Source organism: Sitophilus oryzae, unplaced genomic scaffold (genome assembly GCF_002938485.1).
Source record: "Sitophilus oryzae breed Bouriz unplaced genomic scaffold, Soryzae_2.0 scaffold_1745_pilon_pilon, whole genome shotgun sequence".
In the NCBI taxonomy this organism is placed as follows: domain Eukaryota; kingdom Metazoa; phylum Arthropoda; class Insecta; order Coleoptera; family Curculionidae; genus Sitophilus; species Sitophilus oryzae.
Genome location: NW_022146441.1, coordinates 3,191,029 through 3,209,522, shown reverse-complemented (window position 1 = coordinate 3,209,522; position 18,494 = coordinate 3,191,029). Strand labels below are relative to the sequence as shown.

At 33.1% G+C, this 18,494-nt stretch overlaps 1 protein-coding gene across 3 annotated transcripts in view; it reads left to right on the top strand.

The window, feature by feature from the left end:
- LOC115882069 (forkhead box protein O) overlaps positions 1 to 18,494 on the top strand; it is a 234,500-nt gene that overhangs the window by 48,858 nt on the left and 167,148 nt on the right. The window lies entirely within an intron of this gene.

Genomic DNA, 18,494 nt, shown 5'->3' with positions numbered 1-18,494 from the left:
TTTATCTTTTTTTTTTAATTCACAGTTTAGAATAAAAAAAAATGTGTGTATTTTTTTGAGTTCAATAAAAATCAAGGTAAATTTGAAAAATTCAGTAAATTTAGCATTTTTATTTCCAATACGTCCTGTAAACTATTTGTTTATTTTAATTTTATTATATCAGAAATGCAAATAATAAAATTACTGAGGATGGCTGGATAAAATTGTAATATCCCTAGACTTTTCCGGTGTGTGTATTTCAGAAATCTGCCTAAGGCCCGATCCTGTCGTGTTAAGCAAGATCCAAAATTCCAAACACACGTGCTTTGATTAAGGCTTGATTAAGGTTTGCGGAGCTTCAGCATTTGCCATAAAATAGCGGGCAATTTGTTACAAAACCATATAAATTATACATCACTATAATCACAAAACTTCAATCTATTTCCGTATTGTAACGGAATTTTAAATTATGTCTTTATTTTCGAGAAAATTTAGTCCAAACATAAGGAATATTTTGTTGATGTTTGACCATCAAAATCTTCAAAATAAAGAAGTTGTTTAAAAATGTGCTACAATACGGATATAGTATAATCCTTTATCTTTAATTTCCTTCTTCATTTGTGTAAAAATACCTAGCCAGTTTTACATAAAACGCTAAATGCCGAACGCTTATTTTGCGACTTTTTTGGACTAGTGAAATGGACTCTTAAGTAAGTAAGAACAATCTTCAGTAAGAACAAGAGGGACACAATTGATCTAAAAGGTCGCGGTGAAACTTAAAGACTCAATTAAAGAGAATAAAATCTGCCTATATTGGTGGAATAAATCTCTAAAGTCTGTTTCTCACCTGTGAGACTAATTGACGCAGTTTGACTGACTCATTATTAATGAAACACTGAAAACGGCGTTTGTGTTCAAATGTATGGCATGTAATAAACTTAATTATTACGCATTTTGACGTAAAATTAGCAGATATTTTGATTTTTGTATGTTTGTTTTAATGGCCTAATTTCCATTACAAGATTGCCGAAGCCTAAGAAATGGTGATGTAATTAAACCTAAACGAAAACTTTATCGACAAATTGGTTTCATCGATTGATGTAATATTTGAAGTTAATTATTTCTTTACTGTTGTCCTAGGAATATCTTATACATTTCAGAATTTAAAAAAAAATCCCAACATTGTCTTAAAAAATCTAGTTTGAAAAGTCGACATCTATACAGGGTGTCATTGAAATGGTGTATGTAAAAAAAATCGGAGGGTGATAGTACTCCTAAAAATAGTAAAAAAGTTCCTATAAGTATAGGACGGAAATGGATATTAAGGGAGTTAGGGGCACTGAAAGGGTGAATTTAAAAACGGTTTTTTTGAAATTGTCGGCTTAAAAACGAGATAAAATTTTGAAAAAAATCCTCTGCCATAAATTTTGACCCTAAATCAAATGGTAACACTGAAAAATTATTTGGAAAAGCGGAAAGGGTAGTTTTTATAAGGGTAAGGGGTTGTTTCGTGAATAACTTTTTGAGGTTATTTTTTTGCAACGTGGGTTCATTTTTGAAAACTACATACCCTTTCCACAAAAAAGGTACTTTTGTTGCACATTGATGCCCAGAGTGATGGTTTTCGAGAAAATTGAAGGCAAATCAACATAAATTTATGAAAGTTATGGCGGTTCAAAAGTAACCAAGTAGTTATTAAATAATTAATTGGAATATCAAAATTTCATGATTTTTAAAACATCTTTTTGCTTTAAAAACGAAATAAACCAATTACCAAAATTCCTTATTAAAATAACGCATTCCTTAATTCATTCATAGTAAATGTTCAAAGTGACCACCATTCATTTCAATGCAGACATCTGCTCTTCTTCTCCAAAATCTGCATACCCTGTGGAATATCCTGGGTGTTGTCCGAATTTGATTGAACTGTCAATATGCGTTGCCGTAGTTGCTCTTCAGTATTAATCGGTACTGAGTAAACCATAGCTTTGTTATTTCGTTTTTTAAAGAAATTAGATGTTTTAAAAATAATGAAATTTTGATTTTTCAATTAATTATTTGATAGCTAATTGGTTACTTTTGAACCGCTATAACTTTCATAAGTTTATGTTGATTAACCAGTTAGCAACCCATCAGAGCAAACTCTTTGCCTTCGATTTTCTCGAAAATGCCAGGTATTCTGCCCATTGCCAATTGAGGGATTTGAGTCATCTATGGATGACATCTATTACCTGGGTCTTTTGTCGTATCCACTCTATTCTTTTACGGTCTCACTTGGTTATTCCCAGCATATTTCGTTCCATTGAACGTTGTGCGACCTGCAGTTTTCTTATGATGTCCGTTTTAAGTGTCCAGGTTTCGCACGCATTGGTCATGATTGGTAGTACACAGTTTTTGTATTATATAAAATTTAATGGAAAATTTTGATAGAGTTATTCGGAGGACACCCTGTACATCGAATATCAATTTACCACTTTTTGCCGTTTTTAATCATCTTTATGCAGTCAGTTTTTCCTTCTAATAACTGTAATAAAGTTATAATTAACAGTTATGAGTAACGATCAGGTTTTCAACGACTGTCTGTATGAAAAAGCGTTCATTTGCGACCAGGTATCAATTTAGGAATTTTTCCGGAAATCTGTGAATTTCCGTTCAAAGTCACGGTCTAACCTCCGATTTTCTGGTTAAAATAGCGCTAAAAAGTTAATATCTTTAACCATCAGACATCTTCGACACTTTTTTTCATTATTCTACTTTATTTTTGCTCCTCTGAATTTTATAATATTTTTATAGCGAAGAATACAGTTGAGGTTAGAACCTTTGGTGTCTGAAGATTGTATGGGAGGGTTGTAATAATAAGTTAATCGCCGTGTCCTTAAGATCTGTTGTGTTTGTGTTATTATTCTTAGGACTTGTTGTAGACAACTCCTTAAAATGGGACTTCGAAGCTCTATCAAAGAAAGCGCTGCCTGTTTTGCGCTAAGATATCAACCTCTAGAATAGCCTACTATGACCTATTTGAGTCACATCTTCGTTATGCCCTTCCATTCTGGGGTACTTGCTGCACAACAAAATTTGATCGTATTTTCAGACTTCAAAAGAGAGCAGTTCGATATTTATTGGGACTGAACCATAGAGCTCATTGCCAGAATTTCTTTAAAAATTTCAAAATACTGACTCTTCCTTCTTTATTCATTTTTTAATCCGTTTGCTTAATCCGCAAGCATGTATCAGCTATTCCCGAAAGGCCATCTCATAACTATCCACTTACGAATGCGGAGCACGATCTTTATCTGCCAAACCCGATCTCAGAACTAGTTAAAGGTTCAATACTGTACAATGCCAAAAAAATGTACAATCATCTATCATCTGCCTTTGAATATCAAGTCACTTTCATTCTTTCCCGCATTTCGCAAAGCTCTAAAATCATACTTACTGGAGAGAGCCCTATATACGGTAAAAGACTTTTTTGTTGATGTTTAATTATGAACAATTTTGAATTTTAAAATTTTGATCATCTCACATACTGGTCAAAGGTCAAGTATTTAATATTTTATAACTCTAAAATTATATCTATTTACTGCGTACTGTTCTGCAATTGTCCATGTATATTCTTTTTGTTATTTTAATGACTTAAATTTTTTTGAATTGTTATTATTTGTATTGTGTATTTTTTGTTGTTTGTATTTTTTTTGTGCTTTTGTTTGTTTTGTGAGTGCTTTGTCGATGAAGCCGTTTTGGCTTTTTGTACAATAAAGCGTTGTTTGTTTGTTTGTTGTAAGGTGTCTATTGAGGAGATAGTGTCTTATTAAAATCATGTTACTTAAATCAAGGTAGATCTTTGACTTTGATTTTCTCTGTCATTTGCTGATGATGGCAACATGGTTATCGAAAAAAAGTGATATTAAAAGAAAATGTTTTGGTGTATTGAAAATAATTAGTGATTTATTTTGTTCGTATAGTGCTATCTGATATCCTTGACATTGAGGAGTTACGTTTATCTGATAGTAATAAAAAATCTTATACAAATATTGCATTAAGTGCAGCTCAGAATCTACCGTATTTTTACCGCAGTTTTTATCTAAAATATTTTGATTCTGTGTTGGTATACAGTGTTAAATAACATAACTAGTTAAAGAAGGATGTTTGTTTTTCTGCTTTACAGTCTTAAAGTTTGTGTATAATATTTTAAAGTATTTATGAGGATTGAATTGATAGGAAAAAAATCCATAAGTATTGATAACGAGATACCATTAATGAGAGGAAATATTAGAGGATATCAAAGATCACATTAATAGTGGAATCACCTGAATGAGATAATATACCTGAGTACTTTATTTTATAAAACTGAAAACATATAGTTTTTGAGTACCTACAGATTTACTGAATTTCTAAAATCGTATGCATAGGGTGTCCCAATATTCCGTGAACATATATTACTACTATAGTCTCTCCAACGACAAGATCCTTGACAGTGATAGATGTGTCTGTCATTTTAATTTCAAAGTAGTTTATTTTATTTTGCAAAGAAATAAGTTGGTGCAACTGGAACGTATAGCAGGAAATTAATATATTTAAAATTTGACTGATAAGTGATTGCTTCAAAATATTGTGAAAAAAACTGTATAAAACTGAAAAAATGTAACAAATACAAGTGCAAATACAAATTTGTAATATTCCACAGAAATAAATAAAATAACATAAATAAAGCAAAATAAAACACTAAATCACCACAATACACCAAAACACTTTTAGTTTTACACTGGACGCGCGTTTCGCTAACCATGCTAGCATCATCAGCAGATGATTATAAAACCTTTGGTAACATGGTTAGCGAAACGCGCGTCCAGTGTAAAACTAAAAGTGTTTTGGTGTATTGTGGTGATTTAGTGTTTTATTTTGCTGTGTAACACCAAAGGTTCCAACGCTCAACTGTTACATAAATAAAACAAACTATTTTATTAATAGTAACACTTACCAAATTTTATACCTTAAAGGTTGATTAATTAACTTTAATCTTAATTTTTTTAAACCAGTACCTTTTGACATTATTTTTCTGCAGTACTTATAAAATCCATTATTTACCTACCTATCGTGTGATGTCGATATTTTACAGCTACTCCAGTACCTAGTATATATTTACTACGATCCTTGTAGCATATACGAGATGCAGTTATCTACGACGAGATGGTATATAAACTTTATTGATGGTAACTTTATTGGTGTATAAGACTTTGTAGCGTTTTTTATAAACATTACCACTGCGAACGGCAGCTTTTCATCGGAGAGCAGTCGTGGATAAGGTATTTCACTAGAGAGAAAACTAATCAATAACAATAAACAAAAAAATATAGATATTGGGCGCCAGGCATGTACAGAGAAAGAAAACACAGTTGTATATTACTTAAAACTAATGACTATATTTCATGATGTTTTTTGCTGGTACATGACATTGTAGAATTCTAATAAATATATAGTGGTTATATGTCAAGAAAAATGGTGTTAAGAGTTGTACTAAATATCTATGAAAGTAATACCATTACAAGACGTAATGTAATGAAACCTAAGATCTAAATCATATTTTAAATATTAAATCGACAAGAATGTTCTTAACAATCTAACCACTAAACATAGTCTGTACGATATTACTTAAGATGTACGTTACTGTTTAAGACTGAAAATGTTTTAAATGTTAAATGTAAAACTAGAACTTAAATCTACACTTAGCTGTTCTTTATGTAATCTTGCTTCAAACAGTAACAGCGTGAGTGGTCTCGCATCTCTGTACTCGGCCATCAATACAACAAAAGGGGCCAGAATGAGGACACCATGAATCAATACAGCCGTAGCTACTGACTAGGCTTAGAAATGGGAGCGAAGCAGCATGGGGCTTACGCTGTATCCATACTGTGACAATATGGGGACAGTACCCGTACCTTGGAACACTACTAGGACCTTGGATAATGTCCGTAACTTGGACCATAACCTTGGACACAGTCCGTCCATAAGATAACGGTACATGGGAACACTACCCGTACCTTGGACACAGTCCGTCCATAAGACAATGTACGTCCATAAGATAATGTACGTCTATAAGACCCTAAAATACGAAACTCTTGTTTAGAACCAAACAAGATCTAATAAACAAAATAAACCTACCTCGAAACACTTCCGAGGGCTCAATAATAACCAAAGAAACTGTCCTTTCTTCCATATAACATTCTGGGGGACAAAAGAAAAGGGACGCCAACGTGCCAGCAAAATACAAATACAAGTTAAGTTGGGACATCCAAAACTCTACCCTAAAAATATGCAGTAATAATATCGAATCTAAAAGGATAATATTTCATCTTTACCTGTTGCTTTGAAATAGCAGCTGATTCAGATTATACAGCAAGATTTAAATAATTACCATTTCTAAAAGCCGGGATGGTTAGGTTAGGCTACAGAGCGCTAAAAGCAAAAGTGAGTCCACAGCACAGAGAGTTGACAGAAGCGATGTTGACAGCGCCTCCACAGAGCGATAACAGGGTTGTGGACTAGAGAACGTAAAAATTACGCCAAGCGCGTCAAATAAACTATCCGGCCTGAACGAGAGGAATCCGGTGATGATAGGCCAGACATCATATATTATATATAAAAAGACCCGTGTCACGAACTAAAAACGTTACAACTTTCTGCCTGGGCAGCGATTATTAACTATAAACTGTGCTCTGGGTCTACAGTTAATTTGCCCTCAATTTTTCCTCCACTTGACGAAAGACACAAAACACACGTAATAACACGAATCAAAATGCATCATCTTCCCAAACGCCGATATTTGACATAAGTTGACACAAAATTATAACCTATAATTTGGCAAGACTTTGACAAGCCTCAAAAATCTAAAGGCGAGTTCATACGCATATACGCATCGGCGTCCGTTTGTCGTTCATCGTTCCGTCAAACCAATAAAATTGAAATATCATCTGTCATTTTTGAAATAAACCAATAAAACTGGTTAAAACAACAAGAGACGACGCATGACGGATTTATATTTAAACCCATCCATAGAGTTAACTTAAAAATATTAGAAACTTTTTTTAGTAAAATAAATAGATTGGTATGGGACGTCATCTGCTTTTCTTCTGCCAGCGTCTGTCGAAATCTTACCTGAAAAAAAAAATAGAGTATACTACCTATTTTATTATAAATAATAAAGGTAACTTTGGTATAGTGCAAAGTTAAAATTAAAATGCCATTTTCGGACTTAGGCTCTAATGTTATTTGTTTGCGACCATACTGAATAATTCCGAGGAATTAAAATATTTACTATAGACGAACGGACAAAACATCAGTGGAAAACATAGATTTTCAATCGGCCACAACAATGCCATCCGGCACATTATTTCGGTAAATCCCCTCAAATCCCTTTTGTTTTTCGAAGGGAGTTGCAAGGGCACTGAATAAAGCAACGATCGCTATTATATACCGGGCATCTTTATTTTAAAACACTTCGAACACTATTTCTCGATTTGACGTCATAAAGTATTTAGCTGGTGTGGCCCATGTGGAACGACTGGACCTATTCTAAGTAACTAATAGTGAATAACGTATGATCTTGCGCCAATTATTGGAGTAAATACTTTTCGGCTTAGTGAATTAACTACTCGGTAGTTACTAAATTTTAAATTTCGTCCAGAACCTCAAAAAAAGGACAATTTTTCTACTTTTTTCCACAAAAATAGTCATGAAAATTGGACATTTTGATCGAGTCACCAATTTTGTTAAAACTAATGTTATTAACTAATTGAATTATGTAGAATACGAGAGATAATATAGAACATTATGGTCTTGCGAGTACTGTACTAGATATAGGCAAAGTGTTAGCCATCGTCAAAAATCGCTCGTAGACAAGGGTCCAAAAAAACGATTTTATCAAGAAACCAAAATATTTGTGCTCTAATACTTATACATTCTCGTAAAGTACATAAAATTTCCTACAAACTGTGAAATTATCAAAATTTTATGACCAGGTTTGCTATGTTTCTCAGGGCCTCAAAAACAGTTTAAAAAAGGCCAAAAATGGACAATTTTTCGACTTTTTTCAGTCACGAAAATTTTGATTAAGTCGAGAATATTGGAAATTAAATATTGGTTAGTCGAGAATTAAAAATTTTTTATGTCTAATTATCTTAATGAAAACCTTATTATAATTTATGACTTATCTTTGACTGCATTGCATTGCTGGCATTGTAAATGAAAATGCTCTGATAACCAAAAATAATTCCTCCCAATCGCAAATCGCAATTTTCATGGAAAATATTCTCTAGGACAACGTGATTAATATTAACCGTTTTGCTAAAACAAATCGTTTGATATGTCTGTACCAAAATAAAACCATTTTAATTGTATCAATTTCGTTTTTATCTAAGCTAGCAACGAGATAAGCGTTAAGTACACGTCAAAATTTTATTGTTTATCAACTATATTTCGAACCCTTATTTGAATGAAAATCTTCGTTGAGATGAGGCGATCGAGTTTCAAGATAATGTCTAAAATTAATTTTTCATATACACTATGTCCCCGCATTGCCTTTACAAGTGTGTGTGTCTTACAACACCGTTTTAGAGTCTAAAAAATAAGTAGTATTGTTTCATAGTTTGTCATAGTTACTTGCAACTGCAGTAAAATACAAAAAGGTATTCTGGATTCATTTTAATCAATTTCAAACGTTTAATAAATTATATTTATCGGAATGTCAAAAGATCTCCTGTTTCGAGCCACTGTTCTGAGATAACAAACGGGTCAAAATTCTCGCTGATAAAGAAAGCCTATTTTTATGTACGTATCTGTATTTTTCTTATCGCCTCTCTTGTCCTGTAACTAGTGCGGATATACAGAAGTGTTTGACAATGACTAGGATTTACACACCTTTTTGGATAACGGATTCGTTTAAATCCAATAATTCAAAAGGTGATTATGTTATTTTTGATAACTTGAGACTTGGAGAATCTAGACAAAGTCAAATTACCCTTCGAGGTGACAAAAAATTTGTACGTTTACCGGGGGCAGCGGAACTGCTATTTTATCAGTCAGAACGCTGGCCGTATACGAGGGACCAACTAAAAATACTAAGGAATTTTAATATAGCAAGTAGAAAAATAAAAATACAGTACTAATTTTATTGATTAATAGTTTTAGGCGTCTTTAATAATTGATCAATATTTATTAGTATTTAGTATTAAATATACATTAATATTAAAATATTAGATATATTATTCTATCCTAATTCTTTGTAATATGGAATTGTCAATAGGGTAATTATTATTAATAAATATTATGGAAACCCCATATGAAAAAAGTATACTAAATAAATATAATAAGTTAATTTTTTTAATATATATAATAATAATTTGCATATTTCTTAAATTATAGCATGTTTTGCTTTATAGATGTTTGCATTTTACTTTAATTACGCACCCGGAAAGCCCAAATTTTATCGTAAGGTAATAAAAGTACCTTTGCATACAACTTGTGTTGCCATTGTCAATTTTTTTAGAATTTTTTCTAAATTTTATGATTATCATGAACAGTAATTATGACTGTTAGTAGATAATTGTGTAATAAATTTTACTATTAATTACTAAATATTACTTATTAAAATTGACTATGGCAAGACAAGTTGTATCCAAGTACTTTTTATTACCTTTTAATGAAAAGGTAGATAATTCAAGTTAAATGCAAACAGCTAAAAAGCAAAACATGCTATAACTTAAGAAATATGCAAATATAATTTATTACAGTATTTACTACTAATTGAAGAGCACACGGGTAAAATAATTAAAATACCAAAAAGCTACACCTTTTGGTACCTAAATAAACGGGAATATCGATAACGGCCACATAGAAACAGGCATTTAAAAATGGGAAAAAAGATATAAACTCGCTTATAAAAGTCCATGCGTAATGTCAATTAAAAAAAACGGCTTCCTGAACATTTATCATTTCTGGATACTCATCGTTTTTCCCATGTGCTCGTCAATTGTTATATTTACTGTTACATAAAATTTAGTAAAAACTTTAAAAAACTTGTCAATAGCAGAAGAAGTTGTATACTTTATTACCTGACGATAAAATTTTGACCTTCCAGGTAGTTAAAGTTAATACAAACATCTAAAAAGTAAAACATGCTATTTAAAAAAATGCAAATATCTTAAATAATAATTTAATATGCACTTTGCCAAACCGGTAAATACTGCAAAATCCAAAACATAATAGTAAAGTATCTACTACTACTCTAAAATATCTACTAAAATAATAAACTAATTGTTAAAAATAAATATTTTGTGCATATTTCGAGTAAAATCTTTTCTTAATTTATATGTATATTTTTAAAACCAGTTTTTCATAGTTAGGTTTCCATAATTATAATATACATACTTAATATGTCTAATACTTTAATTATTATATACTTAATATCCTATACTATATAAACACATACCTTCATTCATCTTTTGGGCACCTAAATAACGATATATTGTCTGTCATTCTACTTTCACAACCATCCACTGCACAAATATTTCTAGTAGACATTTTATTCACAGTTCGAACAAAACAACTAAAACACTATTTTTGGTTCACCCTATGCGTCGGACCGAAAACAAAACTAAAATAAACTTGGAACGCTGTGTACACGTCGAGCAACGGATGTAGACTGACCCAAGTCTACAAGACAGGCGGGGAGCGGCGGGAGGAATTTTGATACGGGCGAAGAGTAGGTCAACTGATATATTTATATTCTTTAAACTGTGCTAATGCTACGCGTGCTGAATTTCCGAGTTGATATTGGCCTTTTCCGAAATCAAACTGCCGAGGTAATTGAATTCCGCTACATATTCCAATAGTTGTTCTCCGATTTTTATAGCATTTTATACCCATAGGCTATAGACTGGAGAAACAGACGGCACATGCATAGCAAGACCTTTCAAATCCAAAGACCTACTTCTAAAACCACAAGCAAACTGCTAATATTCAGCAGGAATGCATGATACCTCTGAGTGATACTTGAAGTAACTCAACCTGTACTAAGTAAGTGCAGACTCTGTGAGACTCGATCACAGTGGGAAAGCAATGCTTGAACCGGAGGAACTCTGCTCCCATCCTATCAAAGACAGCAGATGTGTGCAGACATAGGGAACAAATAAAATATACCTTGAATATTGGGGAAAATACATACGGCAAATCTCGGGAGGTGTTTAGGATCGTCTTGTTATATGAAGACGCATCATCCATGAGAGAGAAAGTTCTTTCACGCTTTTTGTGCTTTTTTCACCTCTCGAGGGGGCCAAGCCTGATGATGTATCGCATCTCTGCGAGATTTCGATTATTGTAAGGTTTCGACCTGGTTCAGATTTTTCTCGTTGATTTTCTCCCTATAAAAAAACCTAAGCTACGTACCGTGTTTATGATTAAAAGAGCTTTTAAGGAAAGAGAACCAATCAGTTTTTTGTTTTTATTGATATTATTATTTTGATTTTTTTTGTTGTATAGGGTTTTGTCGACTGAAGAGTACATATTTATTGCTATAAACTGCTAAAAATTTATAGTTACACAACAGTATTATATATTTGACTGAATTTCTGTCTTTGTTTATCAGCTCTGTCATGAATTTGGGCGAATGTTCTACTCCTATATGAACATTTTTTGCTGTCTCTGCCCTAGTGATTGTAAACATTTGAAAAGGCCAAAAATGGGCAATTTTTTCTCTTTTTCCATACATTTTAATGGTGAAAATTGGCGATTTTAGTCAAATCATGGAAAACAGCTGTTATTTACTAACTGAAGGACGAAGAACACAAAAATGTTTTTGGTTTGGTTTTTTACAAAATCGATTTTACCACAAAATAAAAGTAGTCAAGCTCTAATATTTTTATGTCCTGGTAAAGTACATAAAATTTCCTACAAGTACTGAAATCTTCAAAGTTTTCTGGCCAGGGGTTTACTATATTTCTAACAGCATTCTAAACAGGCTAAAAAAGGACAAAAATGGTCAATTTTTTGACTTTTTTCCGTATCTACATTTAATTATGTATGCAGATTTTGTTCTACTTACAGATTTTGATTAAATTGCTGTCATTTACTAATTGAAAGATGTAGAACACGAAAATGTATGCGGTTATGGCCCTACGGGTATGATATTAGATGAAGACAAAGTTTTAACCATCCTATCACACACCTACAGAAAAAACGTGGATTGTGTGTACGTTTTTTTACACCAGAGCGTTACTAAACAAAATAATAAACTTGAGAACACATTTTCATTGAGAATGATTAGTATATTCATAACTTTCAGTTTACAGAAAAAACGTAGTAGTCTGTAATAAACAAAACAGTTGTAAACAACGTCTAGTTCTTGAAAAACGATCAATTAAAAATGCCAAACATTAGATAATCAATATTTGTTTGTTTTATTTTGGAAAATTTGCTAAAAAATACGCGATTCTGAGTAAAATTTCTTCTCAGAACGAACTGTATAATACACCTACAATCAAGCTAATCGACTGTTTAGTGGCAATCGTAAATTTCATTCATTGGACGCCTGTGGGAAATCCCCGATTACTTTTTATGTCTTTGTCGATTACTTCTAGGAATACTACGCAGAATGCGCGAGAATTCCGTGTGACGACACGATAAAAATATGCCACGCCCCTAAAAAGTTGATATTTACGCGACTTTGTTGGTTTTATAGTTTTATATTTACCTACCTGATGATAAATTACAGAGAAATACAGGGTGGTCCGAAGTGTATCCCGGAAACTTTGGCAGAATATTGTGCAGATAAAAATAACTAAGAAGTTCGTATAAATGTATGTGCTAAAATGCTTAGTTTCGGAGATACAGGGTGTAAAATTTTCATTTTTATTTCGATTTCTTTCAAATAATTTCTGATGGTGCTCGGTGGCGTAGAGGTACAGCTCTCGTCTACCAATTCAAAGGTTGTGGGTTCGAATCCCACAGCCGGCACTTCATCAGCCGACTATTTTTAATAAAATAAAATTATTTTTAGGTACCTGGGTCGACTCAGCCTTAAATGAGTACTTGGGATTCACAATCCTGAGGTAATAATAGGCGGTTGAAGCGTCTAGTATGGCAATCTGTACCTTGCTATAGTCATAAAGCGTTAACCGCTATGGACGAGAGCTATTATTATTATTATTATTTCTGAAGTAACGTCAATATTTGGATGAAAATTGGTGTCTGGGAATTTTTTGACATGAGCAATTTAATTTTGTTGTAAATATGGCTTCTATTTGTAGGGGGCGCCACCTACATGTGTTTTAACTCTTTTGAAGAGTAATAACTTTTCGTCCGTACCTGTATAAAAGTACAGAGTGAAAAAATATATATTTCCTTAACTTTCTACGTATAAAAATGTGTCTTGGGTCAAACAGCAACTTGGCTTTCCAAAACGAAGCACATTTTTAGATAGCAACTTTGTTTTTATATATTTTAACGTAGTGTTTGTGGAACAAAATACGCCTTTTTACTGCTTCTTTAATTACTCTGAGTTGAGCTGTTTCCTGGAAGGTGAAAGTTTATTGACGATCCATCCATCCATCGATTTCGACGTAAACGTACAAAGCGTAGGACGAGGGATGTTTTTTAATCAAAACAATTGTTGCTTCTCTTTCAGAGGCGTGGCTTCTGTATTATTATTAGACGTATATTATACAGGGTGGTTCGAACTGTGCTCCGGAAACTTGGCAGCGTATTCTGCAGATAAAAATAAGTAAAAAAGTTCGTGTAAATGTATGTTCTAAAATGCTTAGTTTCGGAGATACAGGGCGTAGAAGTTTCATTTTTATTTCGATTTTTTCCAAATAATTTCTAAAGTAACGTCAATATTTGGATGAGAATTGGTGATTCGGAGTTTTTTGACATGAGAAATTTGATTTTGATGTCAATATGACTCCTAGTTGTAGAGGGCGCCACCTACATATTTTATAACTGGTTTGAGGAGTAATAACTTTTCGTGCGTACCTGTATAAAACTACTGCGTAAAAAAATATACATTTGTGACTTTTTTTACGCAAAAAAGGTCTCTTGATAAAAAATGCTACGAGTAATGGTTCTCGAGATATTTGGAATCGAAATTATCAGTGCCTGTCATCATTGCCATAAATTAAATATGTTGACTAAATAGTTATTATAGACTGAAATCATAAATTTGAAATGTTTTTGTGGCAAAAGTTCAACAGAAACGGTTTGATCACCATCTTTTCAAGGAAAAATTTACGATTAATTTAAAAAAATAAAAAATTCTCAAATTTATCGTTTCACTCAAATAACTATCTACTCAACATGTTTATTTCAATAATGACAAGTACAAAAATATGTAGGTGACGCCCTCTACAACTAGGAGTCATATTGACATCAAAATGAAATTTCTCATGTCAAAAAGCTCCCAGACACCAATTTTCATCGAAATATTGACGTTACTTCACAAATTATTTGGAAAAAATCGAAATAAAAATGAAACTTCTACACCCTGTATTTCCGAAACTAAGCATTTTAGGACATACATTTATACGAACTTTTTTACTTATTTTTATCTGCAGAATATGCTACCAAAGTTTCCGGAACACGGTTCGGATCACCCTGTATATTATTAGACATTTTTGTGTCTAGCCCCAGCACGGCAACTATTAAGCTTTGGTTAGCGTGGTTATTGGGAGGGTATTAATTCATTGGTTAGAGTTGGCTATTTGGTGGGGTTGGTTGGTTTTACTAATTTATATTTGTTTTTTAGATATTCTGTAAGTCTCTAATAATACCATATCATCGAAAATCATCTGATGCATTGTCGACGTCTATTATTATTGGGTCACCCTATACAATTTCTGTCAAACTATTGTTTTTACACTTATCCAGATTGTATTTTTCACTACTCTGAGTAGAGGAACGAAACAATTGTGTCTCAGCCACGTCGTCGTCTTTTTCCAGGAGTCCTCCTGTGACCCCGCACAAAAACACACGCATTTTTGCGTGTTTGTTGTTGTAGCTGTCTGCGCGATATAAACAACTCGTTGCGTCATCGTCTCTGCCTTTTTATTACGTCTAGATCTCGATCGAAATCATCAAAAGTCGATAATGGTGCCTTTCTACATTTCATATTCGTTTTTTGAACCGGAGACGACTTAGAAATTTTCCTTGCACCTTCCTCATTCGTATTGTATATTATCCAAAACGAAAATACACTTCTATTTTCAAAAGAATTTTTCCGCAAACCCTTAAAAGCTCGCGCACGTGTAGTATATTTGAAAGCCTATTCAAAACTTCATTTTTAATCTTTATATTTACTGTTTGTTATGAAATATTCAACATTATCTACGCTTTACTCTAATATTTTCAAAATTATTATCGTTTTTTTTTGTACGTCAAGGACATACATCTGTGACATGTGCGTCCTATTTTTTATGTATACCGGGTGGTCCGAATTGTATTCCGGAAACTTCGGCAGCATGTTCTGCAGATAATAATTAGAAAAAAAGTTCGTATAAATGTATGTCCTAAAATGCTTAGTTTCGGAGATACAGGGTGTAGAAGTTGCATTTTTATTTCGACTTTTTCCAAATAATTTCTGAAGTAACGTCAATATTTGGATGAAAATTGGTGTCTGGGAGTTTTTTGATATGACAAATTTGATTTTGATGTCAATATGACTGCCATTTGTAGGGGGCGCCACTTATATGTGTTTTAACTGTTTTGAAGAGTAATAACTTTTTTTGTCCGTACCTGTATAAAACTACTGAGTAAAAAAATATGCATCTACGTGACTTTCTACGTAAAAAATGTCTTTTGGTAAAAATCGCTACGAACAACCGTTCTTAAGATATTTAGAATGGAAATAGTCAATACATGTCATTTAGGGACTGCAATCCCGCAAATGCTGGATCCCGCAAACGCGGGATCCCTCTGTGATTCCGCGGGATTTACCGTGCGGGATCTGCGGGATCGACACCAGGGGATTCCCCTTACGGCTTGGCCATTAAAAATAAGTGAAACAAACAGGTTAGTTAGATTTCTTTCTGGCGTGCGTAAGTGTAGAAAAGCGTATAACTAGTACTTGTGACAATTTCGTCAAATAAACTGCCGGGCATAATTATCGGGACAAGCAAAATTTTAGGGTAAATTTAAAGTTGAATATCTCTTGAACTAAAACAGATTTTGGGGTGCGGTTTGGACCAGATTTTAGATGCATCTACTGCGATTAAGATACTATGTGATTTTCGAAAATATATTTAGCGAATTCTCGTATACAGGGTGTTTTATAAGAGTGTGAAAATTTGGTCAAGTATCTTAATCTACAGTTTTTAAAAAATCGAAATTTTTACCAAGTACGACTAATCTATGTTAAAATTAGAAAAAACAATTTGATCGGTTTTTTTATTATTTTTTGTTTTAAGGAAAATACGACGTTTTTTTGAAAAATATGCATTTTTAGTCATATTATGGTCCTAAATGGTATAAAAAGCTTTGTACATTCTGCATATGCCAAAATATTATTGATATAGAGTGTATCTAAAAGCAGATAACTAACACAAATTGAAAAAAAACCTACAACATCAGAATAATATTTTTATTTATAAAATAAGTAGATAAATTATAATAAAATTTAAGTTTATTTAATATTAAATATATTTTTTGAACACCCTGTATACATCGGTCCAAATTTCTGTTCAACTAGTTTAAGATACACGCTATATCAGTATATTGTGGACCTATGCAAAATGTACAATGCCTTTTGTACCATTTAGGACCAAATGTGTGACTATAAATGCATATTTTTCGAAAAAACTCGTATTTTCCTTAAAACAAAAAATTTAAAAAAAAAACACCAAATTGTTTTTTCCAGTTTCAATACAGATTAGTCGTACATAGTTAAAATTTCGATTTTTCAAAAATTATAAATTTTCGGTAGAAAAAATTCTTAACCAAATTTGTACTATATAAAAAGTAGTGCACTATTATAAAACACTATGTATACGAGAATTCGCAAAATGTATTTTCGAAAACCACATAGCATCTTAATCATAATAGATGCGTCTAAAACCTGGTCCAAACCGCATCCCAAAATCGGAGAGAGAAAAGAAGAGCATTTATTGTTTATAATCCCGCAATTTTGGGGATCCGCGGGATTGATTGCTTTAATCCCGCGGCTTTGCGGGATTGAGATTTTGGTGTGGGATTGCATTCCCTAATGTCATTATTATTGAAAAAAAAATAAACACGTTGAGTAGAAAGTTATTTGACTGAAAAAATAAATTTGAGAAATTTTTATTTTTTTAAATTAATCATAAATTTTTCTGCGAAAAAATGACGATAAAACAGTTTCTGCTGAACTTTTGACACAAAAACATTTCAAATTTATGAATTCAGTCTAATAACTATTTAGTCAACATATTTAATTTATGTCAATTATGTATTGATAATTTCGATTCCAAATATCTCGAGAACCATACTCGGAACGATTTTTACCAAGAAACCTTTTCTAAAATACGTAAAAAACGTCGTAAATGTATATTCTTTTACTCAGTTGTTTTATACAGGTACGAACGAAAAGTTATTACTCTTTAAACCAGTTAAAAAATATGCAGGAAAGAGAAAAAGAAAATTTAATTATTGTCATAACATGCGACAAGAAAAATATACGGCGCCGGAACTTTAAGTCAATGCTAAAACTCCGTCGGATCAACAAGTAACGGTTCCTCAAACGAAACCGCATTACCGCAATAAACTCTCTCCGTGTGTACGTACCGGAGAGAAATATCACAAGTGAGACAGACAAGGACGCCTTCATCTTCGTACAACAGGACGGAAAAAGACAAACGTAATAGCCCGAAGGGCCGTCTAGAACGCGACGATGTAGGAACGGACGTACGGCTCCCGAACGGTCCCGCGAGCTAGAAAAGGACGGGCGGAGTGGAAGTGGACGTTTTAATGGTCGGCTGGTTATCATCGCCTGCGTCCATCTGCGGCGATCGACCTTCAGAGATCGCCAGACCGAGAAATTCGACCTCAAAGTCCGGGATTTCGGACGAGTAGGCCGTGTTGCCGGCGCGCACGTTCCGGCTGAAGAACCGGGGATTTTGTGTACAGGGTCTCATTTTCGTGTTTTATGGCGTTTCTCGTTTATGAGTAGAGATACAAAGATGCGGTTTCACATCACTGTGCTACTTGTTTGTGAAACTAGGTATGTTTGTATATAGTACTATTTGTGCAGTTCAAAAATTTGGCTTGAGTTAAATCTATGACGATCGACACACTGAAGGAAGCTATAGAGACGTAGCAACACCGTGAGAACTGCGCTACAGCTCGAAGACTGGCTAGTGGTAGATAGCAAAAAGACAAAACAACTACTAGAACACAAAAAGAACTTCGTACGCATAATTGATGTACGATGGAAGATTTCCAACGACGACTACTGCAGAGAATGCGGAGGGGAAGAAGAAACCATAGAGCATAGAGCACCT